Source organism: Mustelus asterias, chromosome 10 (assembly GCF_964213995.1).
Source record: "Mustelus asterias chromosome 10, sMusAst1.hap1.1, whole genome shotgun sequence".
Lineage (NCBI taxonomy): Eukaryota > Metazoa > Chordata > Chondrichthyes > Carcharhiniformes > Triakidae > Mustelus > Mustelus asterias.
This window is the reverse complement of record NC_135810.1, coordinates 111052409-111080196: the sequence shown is the minus strand read 5'-3', so window position 1 is coordinate 111080196 and position 27788 is coordinate 111052409. Positions and strand designations below refer to the sequence as shown.

The window sequence follows — 27788 nt, the reverse complement described above, 5'->3', positions numbered from 1 at the left end:
CAGACAGTGACCCAAGCCGGGAATCGAACCCGGGTCCCTGGCGCTGTGAAGCAGCAGTGCTAACCACTGTGCCACCCACATCTAAATCTGTTTGTGTGTCTCTCTATTTGACATGCATTTTGAAAAAGAAGTGAACTATTTTTATACATTTTTAAAATTGGAAGCCGGCTTAAATTTATTGTAGTCAAATCGGTTTCAAAAACACGGACGGAAATATTGTGAAGCAGAAAAATAAATGATTGTAATTTAAAACATGAGCAAGAGCTGCCACTGTTGTGTAATCAATCATATTTAAGCCACTGTTTTGCTGAGTTAGTCGCTCTCTTACACACTGGCCTATAATTGTAGTCAATTAAATTAAATATCTGACACTGCGTATAATGGGCAGCCGATCTGATGGCACCTGTTCTGCACCACCATCCAAATTTCTAGGGCACTGTTTGTTTAAAAAGATATATACATTTTAATTTGGATAAAGTTGTGAATGTAATCGCTTCTTCTTTCTTCAAATAATTTTGATATGCCACTGAACGACAGGAGACTGTTGTTTGGCCGGGTGGTTAACAGTGAGGCGGAGTGTCTTGGGCTACAAGAAGATATGGACGGAAAGGTTAAGTGGCAGCTGGAATCTGAAACCAGTTTCAGATTCCAGCATCCACAGTAATTTACTTTTATCAAGTGGCAGCTGGAATTTTTAACCCTGAAAAGTGTGAGGTGATAGAGTTTGGAAGCAGTAACTTGACGAGAAAGTACTCAATGAATGGTAGGATGCTAGGAAGTTCTGTGGAACAAAGGGACCTTGGGATGTTCGTCCACAGATCTCTGAAGGAGGAAGGGCATGTTAGTGGGGTGGTGAAAAAGGCATATGAAACACTTGCCTTTATCAATCGAGGTATAGATTACAAAAGCAGAGAGGTCATGATGGAGTTGTATAGAACTTTGGTGAGGCCACAACCAGAGTACTGTGTGGAGTTCAGGTCGTCACATTATAGGAAGGATGTGATTGCACTGGAGGGGGTGCAGAGGAGATTCACCAGGATGCTCCCTGGGATGAAACTTTTAAGTTATGAAGAGTGGTTGCGTAGAACAAAGAAAATTACAGCACAGGAACAGATCCTTCGGCCCTCCAAGCCTGCACTGACCATGCTGCCTGACTTAACTAAAACCCCCTACCCTTCCAGGGACCAAATCCCTCTTGGAATTTAACCCTGAAAAAAATTTTGTAGGCTTGAGTTGTTTTTGTTGGAGCAGAGAAGACTGAGGGGCGACCTGGTCGAGGTGTACAAGCTTATGAGAGACATGAGAGAGAGGGGCGGCACGGTAGCACAGTGGTTAGCACTGCTGCTTCACAGCTCCAGGGTCCCGGGTTTGATTCCCGGCTCGGGTCACTGTCTGTGTGGAGTTTGCACATTCTCCTCGTGTCTGCATGGGTTTCCTCCGGGTGCTCCGGTTTCCTCCCACAGTCCAAAGATGTGCGGGTTAGGTTGATTGGCCAGGTTAAAAATTGTCCCTGAGATGCGTAGTTAGAGGGATTAGCGGGTAAATATGTGGGGGTAGGGCTTGGGTGGGATTGTGGTCGGTGCAGACTCGATGGGCCGAATGGCCTCCTTCTGCACTGTAGGGTTTCTATGATTTCTATGGACAGAGTGGATAATGAGCAGCTTTTCCTCTTAGTTGAAGGGTCAGTCACAAAGGGACATAGGGTCAAGGTGAGGGGCAGGAGGTTTAAGGGGATGTGAGGAAAAACTTTTTTACCCAGAGGGCAGTGACAGTCTGGAATGCGCTGCCTGGGAGGGTGGTAGAGGTGGGTTACCTCACATCCTTTAAAAAGTATCTGGATGGGCACTTGGCACATCATAACATTCAGGGCTATGGGCCGAGTGGCAAATGGGATTAGGTGAGAGTTCAGGTTTTTCTAATGTGTTAGTGCGGACACGGTGGGCCGAAGGGCCTCTTCTGCGCTATATGATTCTATGATTCAAGTTGGGCACCTGGAATTTTGTGAACAGTATTGGTCTCCTTGTCGTAAGGAAAGATATACTGGCATTGGAAGCAGTCCAGAGAAGGTTCACTTGGTTGATCCTGGGTTTGGGGGGGATTTTCGAATGAGGAGAGGTTGAGTAGGTTGGGCCTGTACTCATTGGAGTTTAGAAGAATGAGAGGCGACCTTATTGAGACATATAGCATACTCGGAAGGGCTTGACAGGGTTGATGCTGAGAGGTTGTTTCCCGCTTGTGGAAGAGTCTAGGACCAGAGGGCATAATCTCAGAGTAATTTAGCCCATTTAAGACAGATGAGGAGGAATTTCTTCTCTGAGGCTGGTGAATCTGTGGAATTCTTTACCGCAGAGGGCTGTGGAGGCTGGGTCGTTAAGTATGTTCAAGGCTGAGATAGACAGATTTTTAATCAGTAAAGGAATCGCAGGTTATGAGGATATGTGGGGTTGAGGATTATCACATCAGATCAATCATGATCCTGAATGGTGGAGCAGACTTGATGGGCTGCTCCTACGCCTTCTGGTCATAATTACAGAATCATAAGTTCTATAACGCAGAAAAGGCCATTCAGCCCATTGCATTTACACCAGTCAAAAACAACCACCTAACTATTCTACTCCCATTTTCCAACATTGCAAGTACACATCTAAATGCTTCTTAAATGTTATGAGGGTCTCTGCCTCCACCACCTTTTCAAAGAACAAAGAAAGTTATAGCAGAGGAACAGGCCCTCCAAGCCTGCACCGACCATGCTGCCTGTCTGAACTAAAAACCCCTACTCTTCCAGGGACCATATCTCTCTTTTCACATCCTATTCATGTATTTGTCATGATGCCTCTTAAAAGTCGCTATCGTACCTGCTTCCGTACCCGGCAGTGAGTTCCAGGCACCCACCACCCTCTGTGTATAAAAAAACTTGCCTTGGACATCTCCTTTAAATCTTGCCCCTCGCACCTTAAACCTATGCCCCCTAGTAATTGACTCTTCCACCCTGGGAAAAAGCTTCTGACTATCAAACAGTGAGTTCCAGACTCCCACCATCATCTGGGTGATGAAGCTTTTCCTCACGTTCCCTCTAAACCTCCTGCCCCTTACCTTTAATTATATGTTCCCTGGTCATTGTTCCCTCCACCAAGGGGTAACATTTCTTCCTGTCTACTCTATCTATGCCTCTCATAATTTGCATAGGAGGCTTAAGGGTGATCTTATAGAGGTCTATAAAATAATGAGGGGTATAGATCAGCTAGATAGTCAATATCTTTTCCCAAAGGTAGGGGAGTGTAAAACTAGAGGGCATAGGTTTAAGGTGAGAGGGGAGAGATACAAAAGGGTCCAAAGGAGCAATTTTTTCACAGAGGGTGGTGAGTGTCTGGAACGAGCTGCCAGAGGTAATAGCAGAGGCAGGTACAATGTTGTCTTTTAAAAAGCATTTAGATAGTTACATAGGTAAGATGGCTTTAGAGGGATATGGGCCAAAAGTGGGTAATTAGCTTGTGGGTTTAAAAAAAGGGCAGCATGGACAAGTTGGGCCGAAGGGCCTGTTTCCATGCTGTAAATCTCTATGACTCTATACATCGCAATCATGTCCCCCCCACCCCCGCCACCAGTCTTCTCTGCCCCAAGGAAAACAACTCCATTCTGTCCAATCTCTCCTCATAACTAAATCTCTTCAGCCCAGGCAACGTCCTGGTAAATCTCCCTTGCACTCTTTCCAGTGCTATCACATCCCGCCTGTAATGTGGATTCCAGAACTGCATCACAGTACTCGAGCTGTGATGGTTTTATTTTAGGAATTCTATGAATGTGTCCTGGAAATCTTTTGAGCATGCCACATAATTCTGATTGCGTGAGCCACAGCGACAAGCGAAAGGACGATGTCCAAGCTTGTCGAAGCCTTTCGAATTAAAATTCTGCTCAAGGTTAATCAGAGGCACGAAAGGCAATTTTATAATTTAGGTCTCGCATGTTATTTTTAAACGTCTTGTTATAAATCTTACTTTTGGGACGTAAGAAATTTCAGTTACTGAAAGGAAACATTTGCACTTGAGTATCTCCTCTGACCAATCAGTAAAGGAGAAGGTGAACCAATCAGGATTGGCGGTTTTCTCCAATGCTCTGAAGCTTTTTCGATTGGTGGATTTCTGGCAGTCTTCCATTCTGATTTGCTGCTTTTGAGACAAGAAGTTGGGATGGCAGAAGTGTGATGCGACACAGCAGAAACTGCGAGCAGATCCAAAGCATTCAAAGTATCATAGATTGTGATAATTTGTTGCTTGGATTGCACCACTGATACCCCATTGAAGGGGGAAAAAGTAACTTGCTTCAGAGGCTTGATCTGAATTTATCCCTGGGTCCAATAACCACCATTACGGTGAAGAAGCTTCATTTGAAGGAAGCTAGCATTGTCCCTGCTAGCCTCTGGCCTTTCATTATAATGTAACTCAGCACTGATTGAACTGAAAAGTTGCCATCGCAGCTCAAACAGAATTACTCTTTGATTCAATGGAAAGGGGAAACACTGATGTTTTAAATCTGTATTACTGTTGTGGGTGGATTTTGTGTTGCCTGCTGTGGTTGATTGGGGAAAAAAGAGATGATATTAGACATAACTGCAAAGACAATATTTGTAATAACTTCAGGTGACATGTGGCTTCAAGTTATGAAAGGGTTTTTTATCAGCAATAGTTATACATGTACAAGCGATGGTCTACTGAACTGAATACATGTCTACACACTCTACTCCGCCCTGGCACCATTTGAGGTTCCTCCCCCACCCGGACACGCGCTCGGCTTCCCACGCTGCCTCTCCATAGGGTCTGGCCCAATCATGTGGTCCTCGGGGATCGCCCCCTTAAAGGAGCCACGCTGCCATGGTATGACTCAAAACACTGATCAGAGTTTTCACATGATCCCACAAGTTACAACGGGATGCAGCTCCTCAATGATAGGTGTACGTTATCTTCCTGCATGATCTTGCTAAAATCCCGAAACAGGTTTTTAAAAAATTTCCGAGGAGTTTGTTGGAGTAGTGAAGTTCAAAGATAAAAAGAGAAGGAAGAGGCTCTCAGCAGGGAATGAACTGAAAACCTTGCGTCACTACTGAGCCAAGCCAATGATGCTCTAGTTTAAGTTTATTTATTAGTGTCGCAAGTAGTCTTACATTAACACTGCAATGAAGTTACTGTCAAAATCCCCTAGTCGCCACACTCCGGCACCTGTTCAGGTACGCTGAGGGAGAATTTAGCATAGCCAATGCACCTAACCAGCACACCTTTCAGACTGGGAGGAAACTGGAGCACCTGGAGGAAACCCACACAGACATGGGGAGAATGTGCAAATTCCGCACAGACAGTCACCCAGGCAGGGAATTGAACCCAGGTCCCTGGCGCTGTGAGGCAGCAGTGCTAACCACTGTGCCATCGTGCCACCTTAGATAAACACGGAAGTAAATAAACGGGACACAGAAAAGAAATGTACATAAAATGTGACCAGATGATTCAAAGGTATCCATGTCCTTGAACTAAAGCCTGAGGAAATAGCTGTGCCTGGGGGCTGCACGCATGACCCTGAAGCTAGCGCAGCAGTCCTCAAACTGAGGTCTCGAGAGACTTTCTGGGGATCCACGAAATCGGGTGAAAGGGCTTACGAAGCAAGGTTGACTTTGGGAAATGGCCCAGGGCGCCGTGACTGGGGGAGCAAATGAATGAGCAGCAACCAGAGACAGGTTGGCATGAGGTGAGAGGCAGGAGCAGAGCGCGGAAAACATCATGTCAAGGATGGACAGGCGTGTCGCTGAGATGCGGGCACAGCCATCTCGCTGATATGCTTCAGTAAATACCAGTTTACATAAAGGCATTATTAAAACATGTTACAGGCAGCACTTTCATATTGTGCTGGGTGGCACAGTGGTTAGCACTGCTGCCTCTCGGCGCCAGGGACCTGAGTTCAATTCCCAGCCTCGGTCACTGTCTGCGCGGAGTCTGCATATTCTCCCCATGTCTGTGTGGGTTTCCTCCGGGTGCTCCGGTTTCCTCCCACAGTCCAGAGATGTGCACGTTAGGTGGATTGGCCATGTTAAATTGCCCCTTACTGTCCCAAATGTGTTTTAAAAAAATTATTCATTCATGAGACATGTGCGTCGCTGGCTAGGCCAGCATTTGTTGCCCATACCTAGTTGCCCGAGGGCTGTTGAGAATCAACCACATTGCTGTGGCTCTGGAGTCCCATTTGATTTGATTTATTGTCACATGTTTTAACAGAGTGAAAAGTATTGTTTCCTGCGCGCTATACAGACAGAGCAGACTGTGTTCATAGAGAAGGAAACGAGAGAGTGCAGAATGTAGTGTTACAGTCATAGCTAGGGTGTAGAGAAAGATCAACTTAATGCAAGGTAAGTCCATTCAAAAGTCTGACAGCAGCAGGGAAGAAGCTGTTCTTGAGTCGGTTGGTACGTGTTTTCAGAGTTTTGTATCTTTTTCCCGACGGAAGAAGGTGGAAGAATGTCCGGGGTGCATGGGGTCCTTAATTATGTTGGCTGCTTTGCCGAGGCAGCGGGAAGTGTAGACAGAGTCAATGGATGGGAGGCTGGTTTGCGTGATAGACTGGGCTACATTCACGACCTTTTGTAGTTCCTTGCGGTCTTGGGCAGAGCAGGAGCCATACCAAGCTGCGATACAACCAGAAAGAATGCATTAGGCCAGACCAAGTAAGGATGGCAGATTTCCTTCCCTAAAGGGCATTAATGAACAATCGGCAATGGTTCCATGGTCATCAGTAGATTCTTAATTCCAGATTTTTAAAAATTGAATCCAAATTCCACCATCTGCCATGGCGGGATTCGAACTGGATTAATAGTTTAGCGATAATACCACTCAACCATTGTGTAGGGGCATTAGTGGGGTAAATACGGGGGGGGGGGGGGGGGGGGCGTGTTACAGGGATAGGGCTGGGTAAGATGCTCTGTCTGTCAGAGAGTCAGTGCAGATATGATGGGCCAAATGGCCACCTCCTGCACCGCAAGATTCAATGATTTTAAAGAAATTTGGTTAAAAGTGTGTGCGTGCATGTTAAAGGATAAAAAATGAAAGTTGTGATTTTAAATGTATCCATATTTAGTTGAAGCCCAGCCTGTCACCACATTACCCTTGTGCCTCTCAACACTGGGGCACAATGTATTTTCTACTTGTGGCTGGTTATATTTCATTGCCCGGCAATAAAATATATTTTCCAATTTACGTCATGTAGGCAAGTTACTTGTCACCTAATCGCTGCCTCTTGATTTACTTCACTTCCTCTTCTCTGCTATTACTGGCCTTGATGGTGTTCTGCTCTCGGGGCCTCTGTTCCTTCTTTTAAGCGAGGTACTTGTGATAGCTCCCAGCGGGAGTCCCAGCCCCTGTCCCTCACTAACCAAGACCAGTGAGTGATGCTCTCAGAGTGGCCTAGTTTACCAAAGCAGTTCATCACACGATGGTTTCCCAATCCAAGCTCTGTTCTTGGGTATGGGTTACTACTGGAATGGAAGGTTTGAAGGGCAAATCTCTCATTGCAAGACTTAACCCCTTAAAACAAGTTCAAGTTTTAAGTTTATTTATTAATGTCCCAAGTAGGCTTACATAAACACTGCAATGACGTTACTGTGAAAATGCCCTAGTCGCCACACTCTGGCACCTGTTCAGGTACACTGAGGGAGAATTTAGCTTGGACCAAACCAGCACGTCTTTTGGACTGTGGGAGGAAACCAGATCACCCGGAGGAAACCCACGCAGACAGGAGAGCACGGGCAGACTCTGTACAGACAGTGACCCAAGCTGGGAATTGAATCCAGGTCCCTGGCGCAGTGAGGTGTCAGTGTTAACCACCATGCTGCCCTAATGTCGAGCCAGATCCAGGAGTCACGTTTGTGTCAGTTTCACAAGCACGATCTGGCTGCGCTGTCAGCAAGGGGTTGGGGAATTTTATATGTAAGCTGCGCCACGTGTAAATCAAATTTCTGCCATCTTGAATGCTGGTGGAGAAATCCTTATCTCACGACTAAATGGCATGTAATGCCTGTTAGTTATTCGCATAGTTCTCCAACTGGAATCTGCCGACCTTGGGAGGTTCTTTGGATACCTTCTGGGGAGCCGGTGTTCCAGGATGGGCGAACTGGGTGATTTCCCCGTTTGGCATGGTCAAGACTGTTTATATTTTTAAAAAAGTGAGCAGTGTCCAAAGGCATGTTCTGTTTTCTTCAGGACTCCTGCGGTTTCCCTCTCCCCTCCTGATTCCTTTATGCTCCTCTTCTCGACATGCTCCTTGTCGAGAGGAGCCAGACTGCAGTGAGAAGCCATCACACTGAGGTGTAAATGGAAGTCGATTAGCTCAGTTGACTGGAAGGCTGGTTCATAGGGGTGGCGCAGTTGTTAGCACTGCTGCCTCATAACGCCAGGGACCCGGGTTTGATTCTGGCCTCGGGTCACTGTCTGTGTGGAGTCTGCACGTTCTCCCCGTGCCTGTGTGGGATTCCTCCGGGTGCTCCGGTTTCCTCCCACAGTCCAAAGATGTGCGGGTTAGGTTGATTGGCCATGCTACATTGGCCCTAGTGTCAGGGGGATTAGCGGGGTCAAGATAAAACAAAGAAAAAAGAAAATTACAGCACAGGAACAGGCCCTTCAGCCCTCCAAGCCTGCACCGACCATACTGCTCGACTTAACTAAAACCCCCTACCCTTCCGGGGACCATATCCCTCTATTCCAATCCTATTTATGTATTTGTCAAGACGCCCCCTAAAGTCACAACCGTATCCACTTCCATTACCTTCCCTGCAATGGGTTCCAGGCACCCACCACCCTCTGTGTAAAAAAAAGAATATATGGGGTTATGGGATTAGGGCCTGGGTGGGATTGTGGTCGGTGCAGATGCGATGGGCCAAATGGCCTCCTTCTGCACTGGAGGGATTCTATGATTCTATTCATGATGCAGAGCGATGCCAACAGCGTGGGTTCAGTTCCCATATTGGCTGGGGTTATTCATGAAGGCCCCACCTTCTCAACCTTGTTCAGTCTATGGTCATTTAGGACTATGGCGACTCACCTTAATAAGTAAATATCTGTTTCTCAAAATCATTATTAAATACTGTACCAGCGGCAATTTTATGTTATGCCTATTATATTATTAGCACTGATAACTTTAAAATCAATAAAATACTTTGTGATTCTGAACATATATTGACAAACATGACGACCACTGTTGGAGTAAAAACTTCATATGGAAAGTAACATTTAAATTGCTATTTGGAGTAAAGATATCCGAGTTATAATCTGACCTAGGGGTGCGGTTAGATCTGTGATTACAAATTCTTTCAAAAAGGACTCCGTGTCTGCGTGCGTTTCCTCTGGGTGCTCCGGTTTTCTCCCACAACCCAAATATGTGCAGGTTAGGTGGATTGACCATGCTAAATTGCCCCTTAGTGTCAGGGGGATTAGCAGGGTAAATACGTGGGGTTACGGGGATAGGACCGAGGTGGGATTGTGGTTGGTGCAGACTTGATGGGCCGAATGGCCTTCATTCTGCACTGTAGGCTTCTATGATTCAATGAACCAACAAGACTTATTCATCTTGTCACTTCGGTCACTTTTCATCCTGGAAGCCGTGCTCACCATACTGTGCTGTTGATCTGGCTTTTTCTAATTTTTCAAGTGCAAAAGAATCAACATCTTCAAGATCAGCTGGCTTCCTGACTGAACTGGGTATGTCAGTAAAGATAAGATCCTGTCTGTGACCATCACGGACACCGTACAGAATGTAATTTGCCCCACTCCGTTTGATGCAAGCCAATGCCTGGGACACAAACCACCACAAAATAATAAACCTGAGTCTCTGGCCACTCTAACTTCGAAAGAACTAATGGAAAGGGGAACTGTTAAGGGTGGTTCTTCTACCAAGTTCTTTTTATCCAGCTTGTATGTTGAGGAAGGCACAATAACATGCTGGGTATTATACTTGAGGAATGCAGTTGATGGATTGTTCATAGAATCCCTACTGTGCAGAAGAACGCTATTTGGCCCATTGAAACTGCACCGACAGAGCACCTGGCCCATGCCCTTCTGCTGCCCCATCCCCGCAACCCCCATGCCCTGTTTACCCACAAAAATCACGCCGTGGGACCTTTACTGCCCACACGAGCAGTCTCAGTTCAATATCTCATCCCAGAGGCACCACCCCCAACAGCACAATGCTTGTGTTGTGTTGGCCATGGTGAAGGGTGGTTCTTCTACCAAGTTCACCATGGCCAACCTACCTGACCTGCACATCTTTGGACCATGGGACGAAACCCACGCAGACATTTGGGGGGGGGGGGAACGTGCAAACTCCACACAAACAGGGACCCAAGATCGGAATTGGTCCCTGGTGCTGAGAGGCAACAGTGCTAACCACCATGCCATTATATTGTTAGGATACACAGATGAAGGATATTGTTTAATGAAGTATTTTACGCACAGATGAAAAGGGCACCGACTTCCTCCTGGGGCCTAGTGGTCCACGTCACTGATCTGAATAGACCTCAAACCTAGAGCAATGCTCTGGGGTACTTGGCTCGAATCCCACCATGGTAGATGGTAAAATCGTCCTGTGTCAGGCACAGGTGAGCTTAAAAAATCTTTATAAATAGGGCACTGTGTCAGCTGTGGCTTAGCCGGTAGCACTCTTTCCTCTTGAACCACAGGTTCTGGGTTGGTTACTGAAATGAAGGCTCTCCCTCCAGTGTAGGTCAGCTGTACTGAAGGAGCATTGTGCTGTTTGAGGTGGTGCCTCTGGGATGAGATATTGAACTGAGACTGCTCGTGTGAGCAGTAAAGGTCCCACGGCGTGATTTTTGTGGGTAAACAGGGCAGTTTTCCCCAGTATCCAGGCAAATATTCTAGTGGGCAGTGCGGGGAGCTGGGGTGCATCGTCACCCCCCAAGAGTTACATTTTGATTGAATTAGTTAAGTTTCGTTTTTGTTTTCGTTACAATGCCCCACTTGGGGCTGTCACCCCCAATCTTTAATTTGTTTATTTTATTGATCATTTGTTTTAATTTTTTTTAAAAGAGTATAAATGATAGACTATATAAGTTGTCGTAGGCATGACTTCACTTTTAATTTCCTTTTTTTAAAAAAAAAAATGATTGCTCGAGTTTTGTTTGTATACTTCTATCTGATGCTCCTGACTGGGGTTTCGACAAAAGACTTGGCAATCAAGATGTCAGCTTGGATTCCCTTACTGTAGGAAAAGCGTGCTTGAAGATGCTCTTGGCTCTTCTAGCGACATATTCCCGGGAATGTAAGTCAGTTACATCAAGTGTGTTGAAGGGCGGCATGGACAAGTTGGGCCGAAGGGCCTGTTTCCATGCTGTAAACCTCAATGACTCTATGACTATGAATTGATATAAAAGCTGCAGTTTTGCAGGATGAGAAATTCCAACGAGAAGTGTTTTTTTGAAACCACGGAGAAAGGTGCTAAAAGTGTCCATTAACGTGATCGGAATGTGTGAGTGGCAGAATAGAGATCCAGATGGTATAGGGACTGCCTGAGGAATATGGCTTTAGCCATGAAAGGGATTGGGGGGGGAGGGGGTGCAAGATGGAGAGCGGGAATGGAGAAGTGGAAAAATGGAAGTATGAAAGAAGGATGTAGTAAATGGATGAATGAGAAGAAAAAGTAAAATAAATGGAAATGGGGTGAAGGTGGAGGGGAGAGTTCATGCCCTGAAATTGTTGAACTCCATGTTCAGTTCAGAAGGCTGTAAAGTGCCCAATTGGGAGATGAGGTGCTGTTTCTCCAGTTTGCGTTGGGGTTCGCTAGAACATTGCAAAAGGCTAAGGATGGACATGTGGACAGGAAAAAAAGTGGCAAGTGACAGGAAGGTCTGGGTCCGTCCGCAAGCAGGAGACTGAATAATGATTTTTTATTCATTCGCGGGACGTGGGCGTCGCTGGCTGGCCAGCATTTATTGCCCATCCCTAGTTTCCTTTGAACTGAGTGGCTTGCTAGGCCATTTCAGAGGGCAGTTGAGAGTCAACCACATTGCTGTGGCTCTGGAACCACATGTAGGCCAGACCAGGTAAGGACGGCAGATTTCCTTCCCTAAAGAACATTAGTGAACCAGATGGGTTTTTCCGACGATGGACAACGGTTTCACGGTCATCAGTTGATTCATATAGGGAAAAAGCAGGATTAGGCTATTGAGTTGGATGATCTGCCATGATCTTAATGAATGGCGGAGCAGGCTCGAAGGGCCAAATGGCCTCCTCCTGCTCCTATCCTCTATGTTTCCATATTTAATTCCAGATATTTTTTATTGGATTCAAATTCCGCCATCTGCCATGGTGGGATTCGAACCCGGGTCCCCAGAAAATTAGCTGAGTTACTGGATATACCACTAGGCCATCACCTCCTCTTAATTTCAATAAACTCTCAGCAAAGAGAAAATTCTGTGTCTTAGTTTTGACTTTACCAACTGGCGTGGACTCTAAAAGATGCAGTGGGTCATGCAAATTTGCAAAACTCCTAATATGTCATATTCCAAAGATTTGGATAAAGCAATACAGAGGAGTTCCACTTTTATCTACAATAAGATTAATGTACCACCATAAATATGAGAGTGCATGTACAACTTGGAGGAGAGAGTCTTTGTATCTTGGGAGCTGGTGCGTTACTTTGGAAGTGTAATCAGTGTTGTAATGTAGGTCAATGCAACAACCAATGGGCACACAACAATGAGATAGTTTACTAGTTAATCCCATTTTGTTGAGGTTGACTGAGAGTTAAAGATTAGCCAGCACACTGGGAGAAAGCTCCTGTTCTTCTTGTTGTGCCATCAGATCTCTTGCGCCCATCAGTACAAAGAGGTTGAGCCTCATCTTATTGTTTTACCTGAAAGACAGCACCTGAGGCAAACAGAGCTGTCACTCAGCACTGCACTGCAGTGTTAGCCTAGTGAGGGCTGAACCCACAATCTTTTGGCTCAAAGTTGAGACTGCGACCAACTAAACCAAGCTGATAACGAAATGACTGTGATAAAAAGCAAATTGCCACAGATGCTGGAATCCGAAACAAAAACAGAAAATGCTGGAAAATCTCGGCGGGTCTGACAGCATCTGTGGAGAGAGAATAGAGCCAACGTTTCGAGTTTCAGCTCTGATGAAGGGTCATCCAGACTCGAAACGTTGGCTCTATTCTCTCCCCACAGATGCTGTCAGACCTGCTGAAATTTTCCAGCATTTTCTGTTTTTGTGTGAGAAATAAGTAACTGTGTTGGAATGTCATCTCCATAATTGTATCATTGTCCAGTTTAAAGTTTATTTATCAGTGCCACAAGTAGGCTTACATTAACACTGCAATGAAGTTACTGTGAAAATCCCCCACACTCCGATGCCTGTTCGGAGAATTTAGCATGGCCAATGCACCTATGATGTGGAGATGCCAGCGTTGGACTGGGGTAAACACAGTAAGAAGTCTCACAACACCTGATGTTGTGAGACATCTTGCAATGCACCTAACCAGCATGGCTTTCGGACTGTGGGAGGAAACCCAAGCAAACACGGGGAGAGCGTGGAGACTTGGCACAGACAGTGACCCAAGCCGGGAATCGAACCCAGGTCCCTGGTGCTGTGAGGTAGCAGTGCTAACCACTGTGCCACCATGCCGCCCTGAGGCTATTGTCAGTGTTGTACCCGTGAAAACTCTCCTGAATTATTCACAGTTGGGGTCTTTTGTATTTTTTGTCCTAGAGTTGGACAATATACATTTAAAATGTCGCCAATGGCAGATTGATGGACAGAAACATAGGTTCTGTTTCTGTGGTCAACTCCTGGCAGTCGCCCACCAGCCAGAGAGGGGATCTTGTCAGAGCGGGAATGCATGATCTGAATTATAAATAACTTTCTGAAAAAGCTGCATTAAATGCAATTCAATTAAAACCATGGTGGTCCCGATTGGAGTAGAATGACTGTGTTTAGGTTTTAATAGAATTAATAAATAAACGTTAGAGTGGCATAAGCACTCTTTGTTCCTGGAACTCCATCTCTGTGTTTGCAGCAATTCCCTGTCCGCCTTCTGAGGCAATTATTCGTGTTGTGAGTATGTGTCTGTGTTCTGTTCTGTAGGTGGGAGAGATTGAGTGCGGCAAGGCTTGTAGAAAATCCATGCCTTATTTCAATTTCAAATGAGACAGAACTATATTTTTTCTATTCTGTTCTATAACCCTGGGAAAAATTGATCAGCAGCAGGTTATCCACAGGCACCTACCTATCTGCTATGAAGTTTGGACAGCTGCCTGACTGTTTTACTTGGGGGGGACCGGGACGGGATTCCTGAACCAAGATTAGGCCTTCCAAACAGGCCTGTCCTGCCGATGACCTATTCTGGGGAATCCACCCTCAGTCTCTTAGATTTCAGGCTAAAATAGCCGAAAGCGCTTTGAGGGCATGCCACAGGGTTAGTCATATAACCCCTCCAACCAAACTGCCCCATTCCGAGCCACTAACTGGAATTTTTTTTTGGTTTAGCTATCCTGCTGAACTCAGCTGCGCAAACACCACTGATGTGTTGTCAACCAACTTTTACACATTTAGTTTACTGCTGGGGCCAAATCTACAGCAGAGTGTTTGCACACTGCAGATATACAAAGTGAGCTAAATATGAACCCAAGCTGTAAGCTTGGCCAGTCAGAGCAGTGAGTAGTTGCTATGTACAGACCCATAGGCCTAGGTTTGAGGTACAGTCTTTGGCCTGTGGTTGATCCATGGATAGAATCAGAATCGTACAGTGCAGAAGGAGGCCATTTGGCCCATCGAGTCTGCACTGACCACAATCCCACCCAGGCCCTATCCCCGTATCTCCATGAATTTACCCTAGCTCGCCCCCCTGACACTAAAGGACAATTTAGCATGGCCAATCCACCTAACTCGCACATCTTTGGAGTGTGGGAGGAAACCCACGCAGACACGGGGCGAATGTGCAAGCTCCACAAAAACAGTGACTCAAGCCGGGAATCGAACCTGGGTCCCTGGTGCTGTGAGGCAGCAGTGCTAACCACTGTGCTGTGCCACCGTGATAGCAACAGGCATTAGGTTAGGTGGATTGGCCGTGCTAAACTGACCCTTGATGTCAGGGGGATTAGCAGGGGTAAATACATGGGATTGTGGGGATGGGGCCTGGATGGGATTGTTGTCGGTACAGACTCGATGGGCCAAATGGCCAACTTCTGTACTGTAGGGATTTTGTGTCACAGTGGTTAGCATTGCTGCCTCACAGTGCCAGAGTTCCGGGTTCAATTCCGGCCTCGGGTCACTGTCTTTGTGGAGTTTGCACATTCTCCCCGTGTCTGCGTGGGTTTCCTCCAGGTGCTCCAGTTTCCTCCCATAGATGTGTGGGTTAGGTTGATTGGCCATGCTAAATTGAACCTAGTCTCGGGGGATTAGCAGGGTAAATATGTGGGGTTACGGGAATAGGGTCTGGGTGGGATTATGGTTGGTGTAGACTTGATGGGCCAAATGGCCTCCTCTGTAAAAGAACAAAGAAAATTACAGCACAGGAACAGGCCCTTCGGCCCTCCAAGCCTGCACCGACCGTGCTGCCTGACTGAACTAAAACCCCAAAGGTAGACGCACAGTTGGCAGGATTCGAACCTGTGCGGAACGACCCCCAATGGATTTCTAGTCCATCGCCTTAACCATTCAGCCACAATTACATTAGTACTGTAGAGATTCTATGATTACAATTACCCTCCTCTTCCCATCTAATCTGGGGGATCAGTGCTGAGCAGTCCTACCCTTGACCTCCAGTTGCTCCTTGACATGTGATCTGTTGGGTGAAACCGGGTCTTTGCTGAGGATCCGGGGTGACCTTCCTCATGAGCGGTGACTACAGGGTGAAGTATCATAGGGTTTCCCTCCAGTCGGGGAACCGTGCCCAGTTAGTGCTGTGGGGGATGGCAGCAGAAAGTGCAGGAAACACTCGGCTGACCTGGCAGCCTCTGTGGAGAGAGAAAACAAGAGTTTCAAACTGGAGTGCTGTGGGGGAGTTTGTACTCTCTCGTGACCTTTTCAAGGGCAATTCAAGTTGAGCAATAAGCACTGGCTTCAGAAACCCAAGATTGAACAAAGAAAAATGTCCACAAACCAGTTAGCCCAATGTGGTCACACTGCATTTTTTTCCAGCAGTTTGCTTCTTATTTGCTACTGCCTCTGGCATTAACCGGGTATTGTTGAGACATTTTTTTTTTTAAATCACAAAAGTGGTTTAATTGGGGCCAGGCCACACCAACAGCAAAAATGCAGATTGTTGGAGATTCTCATTCAAAAATCACAAACAAGTCCAGTATCTTCTGTGCTTCTTGCATGATTAGATGTACGAATTAAAAAAATATATTTTTTAAAATTCTAATGCGACTCGGAATTTTAATGGAGGAATCTAATTAAGTTGGCAAACTGAATTAATTCAGGAGAACTTTTTTTTTTTTTAACCCAGCGATTGGTCAGAGTGTGTGAATCGGTAATACAAGAAGGCATATGGGATACTTGCTTTCATCAGTCGTGGTATGGAGAGTATAAGAACAACAGGTCATGTTGGAGTTGTACAGAGCGTTGGTTAGGCCACAGCTGGAGTACTGTGCACAGCTCTGGTCACCTCGCTATAGGAAGGATGTGATTGCACTTGAGGCGGTACAGAGGAGGTTCACCAGGATGTTGCCTGGGATGGAGAGGCTAGATAGGTGTGGATTGTTTTCTTTACGATGTGGAGATGCGGCGTTGGACTGGGGTAAACACAGTTAGAAGTCTCACAACACCAGGTTAAAGTCCAACAGGTTTATTTGGTAGCAAATACCATAAGCTTTCGGAGCGCTGCTCCTTCGTCAGATGGAGTGGAAATGTGCTCTCAAACAGTGCACAGAGACACAGAAATCAAGTTACAGAATACTAATTAGAATGCAAATCTCTACAGCCAGCCAGGTCTTAAAAGGTACAGACAATGTGGGTGGAGGGAGCATTCAACACAGGTTAAAGAGATGTGTATTGTCTCCAGACAGAACAGCTAGTGAGATTCTGCAAGACCAGGGAACAAGCTGTGGGGGTTACTGATAATGTGACATAAATCCAACATCCCGGTTTAGGCCGTCCTCGTGTGTGCGGAACTTGGCTATCAGTTTCTGCTCAGCGACTCTGCGCTGTCATGTGTCGTGAAGGTAACCTTGGAGAACGCTTACCTGAAGATCCAAGGCTGAATGCCCGTGACTGCTGAAGTGCTCCCCCACAGGAAGAGAACAGTCTTGCCTGGTGATTGTCGAGCGGTGTTCATTCATCCGTTGTCATAGCGTCTGCATGGTTTCCCCAATGTACCATGCCTCGGGACATCCTTTCCTGCAGCATATCAGGTAGACAACATTGGCCGAGTTGCAAGAGTAGGTACCGTGTACCTGGTAGATGGTGTTCTCATGTGAGATGATGGCATCCGTGTCGATGATCCGGCACGTCTTGCAGAGGTTGCTGTGGCAGGGTTGTGTGGTGTCGTGGTCACTGTTCTCCTGAAGGCTGGGTAGTTTGCTGCAGACAATGGTCTGTTTGAGGTTGCGTGGTTGTTTGAAGGCAAGAAGTGGGGGTGTGGGGATGGCCTTGGCGAGATGTTCGTCTTCATCAATGACATGTTGAAGGCTCCGGAGGAGATGCTGTAGCTTCTCCGCTCCGGGGAAGTACTGGACGACGAAGGGTACTCTGTCCACCGTGTCCCGTGTTTGTCTTCTGAGGAGGTCGGTGCGGTTTTTCGCTGTGGCGCGTCGGAACTGTTGATCGATGAGTCGAGCGCCATATCCTGTTCTTATGAGGGCATCTTTCAGCGTCTGGAGGTGTCTGTTGCGATCCTCCTCATCCGAGCAGATCCTGTGTATTCGGAGGGCTTGTCCGTAGGGGATGGCTTCTTTTACGTGTTTAGGGTGGAAGCTGGAGAAGTGGAGCATCATGAGGTTATCCGTGGGCTTGCGGTACAGTGAGGTGCTGAGGTGACCGTCCTTAATGGAGATGTGTGTGTCCAAGAATGCAACCGATTCCGGAGAGTAGTCCATGGTGAGTCTGATGGTGGGATGGAACTTGTTGATGTCATCATATAGTTGTTTCAGTGATTGCTCACCATGACTCCAAAGGAAGAAAATGTCATCGATGTTTCGAGTGTATAGCATTGGTTGAAGGTCCTGTGCGGTGAAGAAGTCTTGTTCGAACCTGTGCATGAAGATGTTGGCATATTGAGGTGCGAATTTGGTCCCCATGGCTGTTCCGTGTGTCTGGATGAAGAACTGGTTGTTGAAGGTGAAGATATTGTGGTCCAGGATGAAGCGGATGACGGCATTGAGTACTGAGGCCGTTGCAGCAATGCCATCATCGTGGGGGATGCTGGTGTAGAGTGCCGAGACATCCATTGTGACGAGGAGTGCTCCTGGTTCAACTGCTCCATGTGTGTTGAGTTTCTGTAGGAAGGGAGGCAAGAGAGGGGGGGGAGTGGCACTGTTGATCAGGGATAGTGTCACGGCTGTAGAGAAGGTGGACGCCGTGGAGGGATTGACGACGGAGTCTCTGTGGGTGGAGGTTAGGAACAGGAAGGGGTCGGTAACGTTGCTGGGTGTTTTCTATAGGCCGCCCAATAGTAACAGAGATGTTGAGGAGCAGATGGGGAAACAGATCCTGGAGAGATGTAGGAATAACAGAGTTGTCGTGATGGGAGATTTTAATTTCCCAAACATAGATTGGAATATCCCTAGGGCTAGGGGTTTGGATGGAGAGGAGTTTGTTAGGTGTGTCCAGGAGAGTTTCCTGACACAGTATGTGGATAAGCCTACTAGAGGAGAGGCTGTACTTGATCTGGTGCTGGCTAATGAACCTGGACAGGTGGAGGATCTCTCGGTGGGTGAGCATCTTGGGGATAGCGATCATAATTCTATCTCCTTCATGATAGCATTGGAAAGAGATAGGATCAGGCAGGCTAGGAAAGTGTTTCTCTGGAGTAAAGGGAAATACAGTGTCATCAGGGAGGAAATTAGACGGGTAAATTGGAAGGAGGCATTCTTGGGGAAAAGTACCGAAGGAAAGTGGAGGATTTTCAAGGAATGTTTGTCTGGAGCTCTGCATGACAACGTTCCGATGAGACAGGGGGGTGTTGGTAGGGTACGGGAACCGTGGTGCACGAAGGTTGTGATGAACCTGGTGAATAAGAAAAGAGAGGCGTACAGAAGGTTCAGAGAGCTAGGAGGTGTTAAGGATTTAGAGGAGTATACGGGATGTAGGAAGGAGCTTAAGAAGGAAATTAGGAGAGCGAGAAGGGGTCATGAGAAGGCCTTGGCGGGTAAGATTAAGGAGAACCCCAAGGCTTTCTACAAATATGTCAAGAGTAAAAGGATGAGATGTGAAGGCATAGGACCCTTAAAAGGTGAAGGGGGAAAAGTTTGTGCGGAACCGTTAGAAATGGCGGAGCTGCTTAATGAATACTTTACCTCGGTATTCACGGTGGAAAGGGATCTGGGTGGTTGTACTGCTGGTTTGCGGTGGACAGAAAGGATCGAGCATGTGGACATAAAGAAAGAGGATGTGTTGGAACTATTGAATGGCATCAAGGTTGGTAAGTCGCCGGGACCGGATGGGATGTACCCCAGGTTACTGTGGGAGGCGAGGGAGGAGATTGCGGAGCCTTTGGCGATGATCTTTGCATCGTCGATGGAGATGGGAGAGGTTCCGGAGGATTGGAGGATTGCAGATGTGGTCCCTATATTCAAGAAAGGGAACAGGGACAGCCCGGGAAATTACCGACCGGTGAGTCTAACCTCAGTGGTTGGTAAGTTGATGGAGAGGATCCTGAGAGACAGGATTTATGATCATCTAGAGAAGTTTAGTATGATCAAAAGTAGTCAGCACGGCTTTGTCAAGGGCAGGTCGTGCCTTACGAGCCTGGTTGAGTTCTTTGAAAATGTGACCAAACACATTGACGAAGGAAGAGCGGTGGATGTGGTCTATATGGACTTCAGCAAGACGTTCGATAAGGTCCCCCATGCAAGACTTCTTGAGAAAGTGAGAGGGCATGGGATCCAAGGGGCTGTTGCCTTGTGGATCCAGAACTGGCTTGCCTGCAGAAGGCAGAGAGTGGCTGTGGAGGGGTCTTTCTCTGCATGGCGGTCAGTGACCAGTGGAGTGCCCCAGGGATCTGTTCTGGGACCCTTGCTGTTTGTCATTTTCATAAATGACCTGGATGAGGAAGTGGAGGGATGGGTTGGTAAGTTTGCTGACGACACCAAGGTAGGTGGTGTTGTAGATAGTTTGGAGGGATGTCAGAAGTTGCAGCGAGACATAGATAGAATGCAAGACTGGGCGGAGAAGTGGCAGATGGACTTCAACCCGGATAAGTGTGTGGTGATCCATTTTGGCAGATCCAATGGGATGAAGCAGCAATATAATATGAAGGGTACCATTCTTAGCAGTGTAGAGGATCAGAAGGACCTTGGGGTCCGGGTCCATAGGACTCTTAAATCGGCCTCGCAGGTGGAGGATGCGGTCAAGAAGGCGTACGGCGTACTGGCCTTCATTAATCGAGGGATTGAGTTTAGGAGTCGGGAGATAATGCTGCAGCTTTATAGGACCCTGGTTAGACCCCACTTGGAGTACTGCGCGCAGTTCTGGTCACCTCATTACAGGAAAGATGTTGAAGCCATTGAAAGGGTGCAGAGGAGATTTACAAGGATGTTGCCTGGATTGGGGGGCATGCCTTATGAGGATAGGTTGAGGGAGCTTGGTCTCTTCTCCCTGGAGAGACGAAGGATGAGAGGTGACCTGATAGAGGTTTACAAGATGTTGAGAGGTCTGGATAGGGTAGACTCTCAGAGGCTATTTCCAAGGGCTGAAATGGTTGCTACGAGAGGACACAGGTTTAAGGTGCTGGGGGGTAGGTACAGAGGAGATGTCAGGGGTAAGTTTTTCACTCAGAGGGTGGTGGGTGAGTGGAATCGGCTGACGTCGGTGGTGGTGGAGGCAAACTCGTTGGGGTCTTTTAAGAGACTTCTGGATGAGTACATGGGATTTAATGGGATTGAGGGCTATAGATAGGCCTAGAGGTGGGGATGTGATCGGCACAACCTGTGGGCCGAAGAGCCTGTTTGTGCTGTGGCTTTCTATGTTCTATGTTCTATAAGTCTGTCGTGTCGCGACAAAAGCTGGGGGTTCTTTGTACAATGGGTTTCAAGATGCCCTCGACATAGCCGGAGAGGTTCTCGCACAGGGTTCCATTTCCTGAAACGATGGGACAGCCGGGTGTGTTTGCCTTGTGTATTTTTGGGAGGCAGTAGAGATCTCCAACGCGTGGAGTACGTGGGATGAGAGCACGGAGGGTGTTTTGAAGGTCCAGATCAAAGGTTTTGATCAGAGTGTTGAGTTGACGGGTGTGTTCTTTGGTCGGATCTGTGGGTAACTGTCTGTAGTGTTCCTCGTTTGTCGGTACACTTCTTTGCAGTAATCCGTTCTGTTCAGTATGACGATGGTCCCTCCTTTGTCTGCTGGTTTGATGACAATGTTGCGGTTGGTCTTGAGAGCGTGGATGGCATTGCATTGTGCTTGGGTGATGTTCGGTGCTGTCTTGTGAGTGCGGCTGATGAATTTGGTGTTGACGCACCTCCTGATGGCTTGGGCATACATGTCAAGTCGAGGGCAGCGGCGTTCCAGAGGAGTCCAGTTCGACTCTTTCCTCTTCGGTTGCACTGCGGATCTCTCTGTCAGCGGATCTTCAGGTAAGCGTTCTCCAAGGCGGCCTTCACGACACACGACAGCGCAGAGTCGCTGAGCAGAAACTGATAGCCAAGTTCCGCATACATGAGGACGGCCTAAACCGGGATGTTGGATTTATGTCACATTATCAGTAACCCCCACAGCTTGTCCCCTAGTCTTGCAGAATCTCACTAGCCGTTCTGTCTGGAGACAATACACATCTCTTTAACCTGTGTTGAATGCTCCCTCCACCCACATTGTCTGTACCTTTTAAGACCTGGCTGGCTGTAGAGATTTGCATTCTAATTAGTATTCTGTAACTTGATTTCTGTGTCTGTGCACTGTTTGAGAGCACATTTCCACTCCATCTGACGAAGGAGCAGCGCTCCGAAAGCTTATGGTATTTGCTACCAAATAAACCTGTTGGACTTTAACCTGGTGTTGTGAGACTTCTAACCTTGTTTTCTTTACAGCAGAGAAATCTAAGCGGGAACATGATTGAAGTATCTAAGATTATAAGGGGTACGGACAGGGTGAGTAGGGAGCAGCTGTTCCCCTTATTTGAGGGGGTCAATCATGAGGGGGCAGTTTTAGGGTCAGGGGCAGGGGATTTGAGAAAACCCTTTTTTACTCAAGAGGGTTGTGGGAATCTGGAATGCACTGCCTGGGAAGGTAGTAGAGGCTGAAAACCTTACAACCTCTTTTTAAAAAAAAACATTTAGATGAGCACTTGAAATATCATAATATTCAAGGATATGGGACAAGTGCAGGGAAATAGATTTAGCCCGCCTTTAGTGGTAGTTATTGTCAGTTCAGATTAGATGGGCCAAAGGGCCTTTTCTGCAGTGTATGACTCGATCAGGAGTTAGTGAGGTGACACATGGGTGCACTGAAGGGGACATTAGATAGACGCATGATCGAGAAAGGAATAATATAAATATAGGCAGCCAGGATTAGTTCAGCAGAATGGCCTCTTTCTTTGAGGTATGTTCTATGTAAAGCTTACGTAAGACCATAAAATATAGGAGCAGAATTAGGCCATTCGGCCGATCGAGACTGCTCCGTCATTCAATCATGGCTGATATGATTCTCTACATGTGGAGATGCCAGCGTTGGACTGGGGTAAACACAGTAAGAAGTCTAACAACACCAGGTTAAAGTCCAACAGGTTTATTTGGTAGCAAACGCCACACAAGCTTTCGGAGCGCTGCTCCTTCGTCAGGTGAGTGGGAGTTCTGTTCACAAACAGGGCATATAAAGACACAAACTCAATTTACAGAATAATGATTGGAATACAAGTCTTTTTAAGAGTCTTTCTAAGACTCTCATTCCAATCATTATTCATTATTTTGTAAATTGAATTTGTGTCTTTATGTGCCCTGTTTGTGAACAGAACTCCCACTCACCTGACGAAGGAGCAGCGCTCCGAAAGCTAGTGGCGTTTGCTACCAAATAAACCTGTTGGACTTTAACCTGGTGTTGTTAGACTCCTTACTATGATTCTCATCCCCATTCTCCTGGTTTCTCCCCACCTTGCAGATAATTAATAAACAGAGTCAGAGCCAAAATTTAAGACCGGATTGAATTGAAGTACAGCTTTCCCTTCTCACCAGACACCCTTGCAAAAATACTGAGTGCTCCTAAAGGGCTGTTGCGAATAAATATAACATGTTGAAATTGGGGTTTTATCCAGACTTTTCCTCCTAATCAACCGCAGTTACCGATACAGTCCTTTTTAAGGCCATACCTCTTCTGATTTATCTCCTTTTCTGCGGAATGCAAATGAGACATTTGGGTTCTTTCATCCACAGCAGAACACGTGACAAAATACAACAACTGGGGCGGCGTTTCACAACTCGTACAGTGGCCTTTTGGGAGAGATGAGAGGATAAGGGTTTAGGACTGAGGTGAGGAGAAATTTCTTCACCCAGAGAGTGGTGAATCTGTGGAATTCACTCCCACAAAGTAGTTGAGGCCAAAATGTTGTCTGATTTCAAGAAGAAATTAGATGTAGCTCTTGGGGCTAAAGGGATATGGGGGGAAGGGGGGGATCGGGATATTGAATTTGATGGTCAGCCATGATCAAAATGAATAGCAGAGCAGGCTCGAAGGGCCGAATGGCTTACTTCTGCTTCGAGTTTCTATGTTTCTATTGTATTTAAATATCCGTTTTCTATGTTTCTCCTGAAGGCTGTAACTATCCCGTTCATGATTTATTTTATTGGCAGGTTTTGTATCCTATGCAAGCTTTGAAACTATTGGAAATTCCTCCCCACTCTGTGCAGCCTGAATGACCACATTTGCAGGAAGTGCCACCTGTTTGACCCGGCTTGAAAGCCGGGTTTCGGGGTTTGAGTGTGAGTTAGAGGCACAGCTTCCCTGAGGTTGGTGGATTGTACGTTTCAAGAGGCGGTAACCTCGCAGCTTAAGGAAGTGAAGTCATAGAAGGATTGGGTGACCACCAGTCAGAAGTAGGCAGGTAGGTAGGAAACCCCCGGAGTGCATCTCGCACAAGAACAGTTTTCCTGCGTTGAAAAACGGTGAAAGCGACGGTGTCTCTGGGGAATGCAGTCAGAGCCAGGATCACGTACTGTGGGTGGCTTATCTGCTCAAGGGGGCAGGAGTAAGAGTGGAAAAGCAATAGTAAAGTTTATTTATTAGTCACAAGTCGGCTTACATTAACACTGCAATGAAGTTACTGTGAAATTCCCCTAGTTGCCACACTCCGGCGCCTGTTCGGGTACACTGAGGGAGAATTTAGCATGGCCAGTGCACCTAACCAGCACATGTTTTGGGCTGAGAGGGGAAACCGGAGTACCCGGAGAAAACCCACGCAGACATGGGGAGAATGTGCAGAATACGGACACAGTAAGAGGTCTCACAACACCAGGTTAAAGTCCAACAGGTTTATTTGGTAGCAAAAGCCACACAAGCTTTCGGAGCGCTGCCCATTCGTCAGGTAAGTGGGAGTTCTGTTCACAAACAGGGCATATAAAGACACACTCGATTTACAAAATAATGGTTGGAATGCGAATCTTTATAGGTAATCAAGTCTTAAAGGTACAGACAATGTGAGTGGAGAGAGGGTTAAGCACAGGTTAAAGAGATGTGTATTGTCTCCAGACAGGACAGTTAGTGAGATTTTGCAAGCCCAGGCAAGTTGTGGGGGTTACAGATAGTGTGACATGAACCCAAGATCCCGGTTGAGGCCGTCCTCCTGTGTGCGGAACTTGGCTATCAGTTTCTGCTCAGCTACTCTGCGCTGTCGTGTGTCGTGAAGGCCGCCTTGGAGAACGCTTACCCGAAGATCAGAGGCCGAATGCCCGTGACCGCTGAAGTGCTCCCCAACAGGAAGAGAACAGTCTTGCCTGGTGATTGTTGAGCGGTGTTCATTCACCCGTTGTCGTAGCGTCTGCATGGTCTCCCCAATGTACCATGCCTCAGGACACCCTTTCCTGCAACGTATCAGGTAGACAACGTTGGCCGAGTTGCGAGAGTATGTACCGTGTACCTGGTGGATGGTGTTCTCACATGAGATGATGGCATCCGTGTCGATGATCTGGTATGTCTTGCAGAGGTTACTGTGGCAGGGTTGTGTGGTGTCGTGGTCACTGTTCTCCTGAAGGCTGGGTAGTTTGCTGCGGACAATGGTCTGTTTAAGGTTGTGCGGTTGTTTGAAGGCAAGAAGTGGGGATGTGGGGATGGCCTTGACGAGATGTTCGTCTTCATCAATGACATGTTGAAGGCTCCGGAGAAGATGTTGTAGCTTCTCTGCTCCGGAGAAGTACTGGACGACGAAGGGTACTCTGTTCGCCGTGTCCCGTGTTTGTCTTCTGAGGAGGTCGGTGCGGTTTTTCGCTGTAGCACGTCGGAACTGTCGATCGATGAGTCGAGTGCCATATCCTGTTCTTATGAGGGCATCTTTCAGCGTCTGGAGGTGTCTGCTGCGATCCTCCTCATCCAATCGCATCCTGTGTATTCGGAGGGCTTGTCCGTAGGGGATGGCTTCTTTAACGGCCTTTTGGGCGGCCTCAACCGGGATCTTGGGTTCATGTCACATTATCTGTAACCCCCACGACTTGCCTGGGCTTGCAAAATCTCACTAACTGTCCTGTCTGGAGACAATACACATCTTTTTAACCTGTGCTTAACGCTGTCTCCACTCACATTGTCAGTATCTTTTAAGACTTGATTACCTGTAAAGACTCGCATTCCAACCATTATTTTGTAAATTGAGTTTATGTCTTTATATGCCCTGTTTGTGAACAGAACTCCCACTTTCCTGACGAAGGGGCAGTGCTCCGGAAGCTAGTGGCTGTTGCTACCAAATAAACCTGTTGGACTTTAACCTGGTGTTGTGAGACTTCTTACTGTGTTTACCCCAGTCCAACGTCGGCATCTCCACATCAGAATATGGACAGACAGTGACCCAAGCTGGGAATCAAATCCAGGTCCCTGGCGCTGTGAGGCTGCAGTGCGAACCACTGTGCCACCATGCCGCCCCAATAGTGGTAGGAGACTCAACTGAGGGGTATAGATGGGCACTTCTGCGGCAGCAGACATGACTCCAGGATGATGTGTTACCTCCCTGGTGCCAGGGATGTGACTGAATAGCTGTGGGGCATTCTGAAGAGGGAGGATGCACAGACAGAGGCCGTGGTTCACATCAGTACCAATGACATGGGTAGAAAGAGAGATGAGGTCCTGCAGCAAGAACTCGGGGAGCAGCACCTCCAAGGTTGTAATCTCTGGATTACTACTGGTGCCACGTGCTAGTGAGTATAGGAATAGGAGGATAGGGCGTGGCGGAAGAAATGGTACATGAGGAAGGGCCTGGACCATTGGATCCATTTCTGGGGAAAGTGGGACCTGTCCAAGTTGGATTTTTGCACCTGAATTGAAATCGGACCAACATTTGCTCGTGCTGCTGTTGGGGGTTTAGACTAATTTGGAGGAGGATGGGTCACAGTGTGCGGCTACAGTGGTGGGTGGGGGGTGATGCACAATCAATTATCAAAGAAAAGCTACATCAGTCTGGCAGGTAGTACAAATAGAGGCATATTAAGGCACTAGGGAATATGACCAGGCTGGATGGCATTTTAAGTCTTGTGGGTAAGGCAGATGAACTGGGCATTGATTAACACATGGGGGTATGATATTATTGCGATCACATAGACATGGTTGAGGGAGGAGTAGGACTGGTAGCTTAATATTCCGGGGTATAGAGTCTTCAGGTGAGACTGCGAGAGGGGTGAAAAGGAGGAAGTGGTGTTTGTAATATTCATCAAGGGATCAGTTACTGCAGTGAGGTGGGATGATATCTGAGCAGGCTCCTCAACCGAGGCCGTATGGTTCCAATAAGAGATTCAGGAGAGACTTCAGTATCCAGTTAGCGGTTGGAATGTGGTACACACTTCCATATGGAATGGTTGAAGTTAACAGTGTAGATGCATTTAAGGAGAATCTAATCTGGATGGGTGAAAGGAGGCCATGTGGAGAATAAAGACCAGCATACATTTATAGGCCAAATGGCCTGTTTCTGCGCTCTCAAATTCTGTGTAAACTGATTTGATTTATTATTGTCACGTGTATTAGCATACAGTGAAAAGTATTGTTTCTTGCGCGCTATACAGCCAAAGCATACCGTTCATTGAGAAGGAAACGAGAGAGTGCAGAATGTAATGTAGCCACGGCCAGGCATGTCAGTGAGTTTAACATCTTATTGTAGGTATACTTACACAAACCCTTATTAATTAAATGATAGAACATCTAGCTAGAAATAAAATCATAAAATATATCTAGCATGGGTTCATGAAGGGAAGGTCTTGCAGATGTAACTTATAGATTTTGTTTGAGGGTGTGACAAAAAGGGCAGTGATTGGGGTGTGCTCCCGTTTCAACAAAGTCTTTGTTATAAAGTCTTTGAAATCCAAGTATACACGGTATCAGTTGCTTGGGAAAGGCTGGTATTGAAAATAAAGTACGTGTGACTCAGTGGAAATATTTCACAATGATATGTAATTAGTGGATTGA

General features: G+C 46.8%; 1 protein-coding gene and 1 non-coding gene across 4 annotated transcripts in view; one reads left to right on the top strand and one right to left on the bottom strand.

Moving 5' to 3' along the window:
• The window catches only part of slc9a7 (solute carrier family 9 member 7), a 164352-nt gene that overhangs the window by 13987 nt on the left and 122577 nt on the right, over nt 1-27788 (top strand). The window lies entirely within an intron of this gene.
• Nucleotides 15633-15715, bottom strand: trnas-aga (transfer RNA serine (anticodon AGA)). The gene has a single exon. It is a non-coding gene; the product is annotated as a tRNA-Ser (tRNA).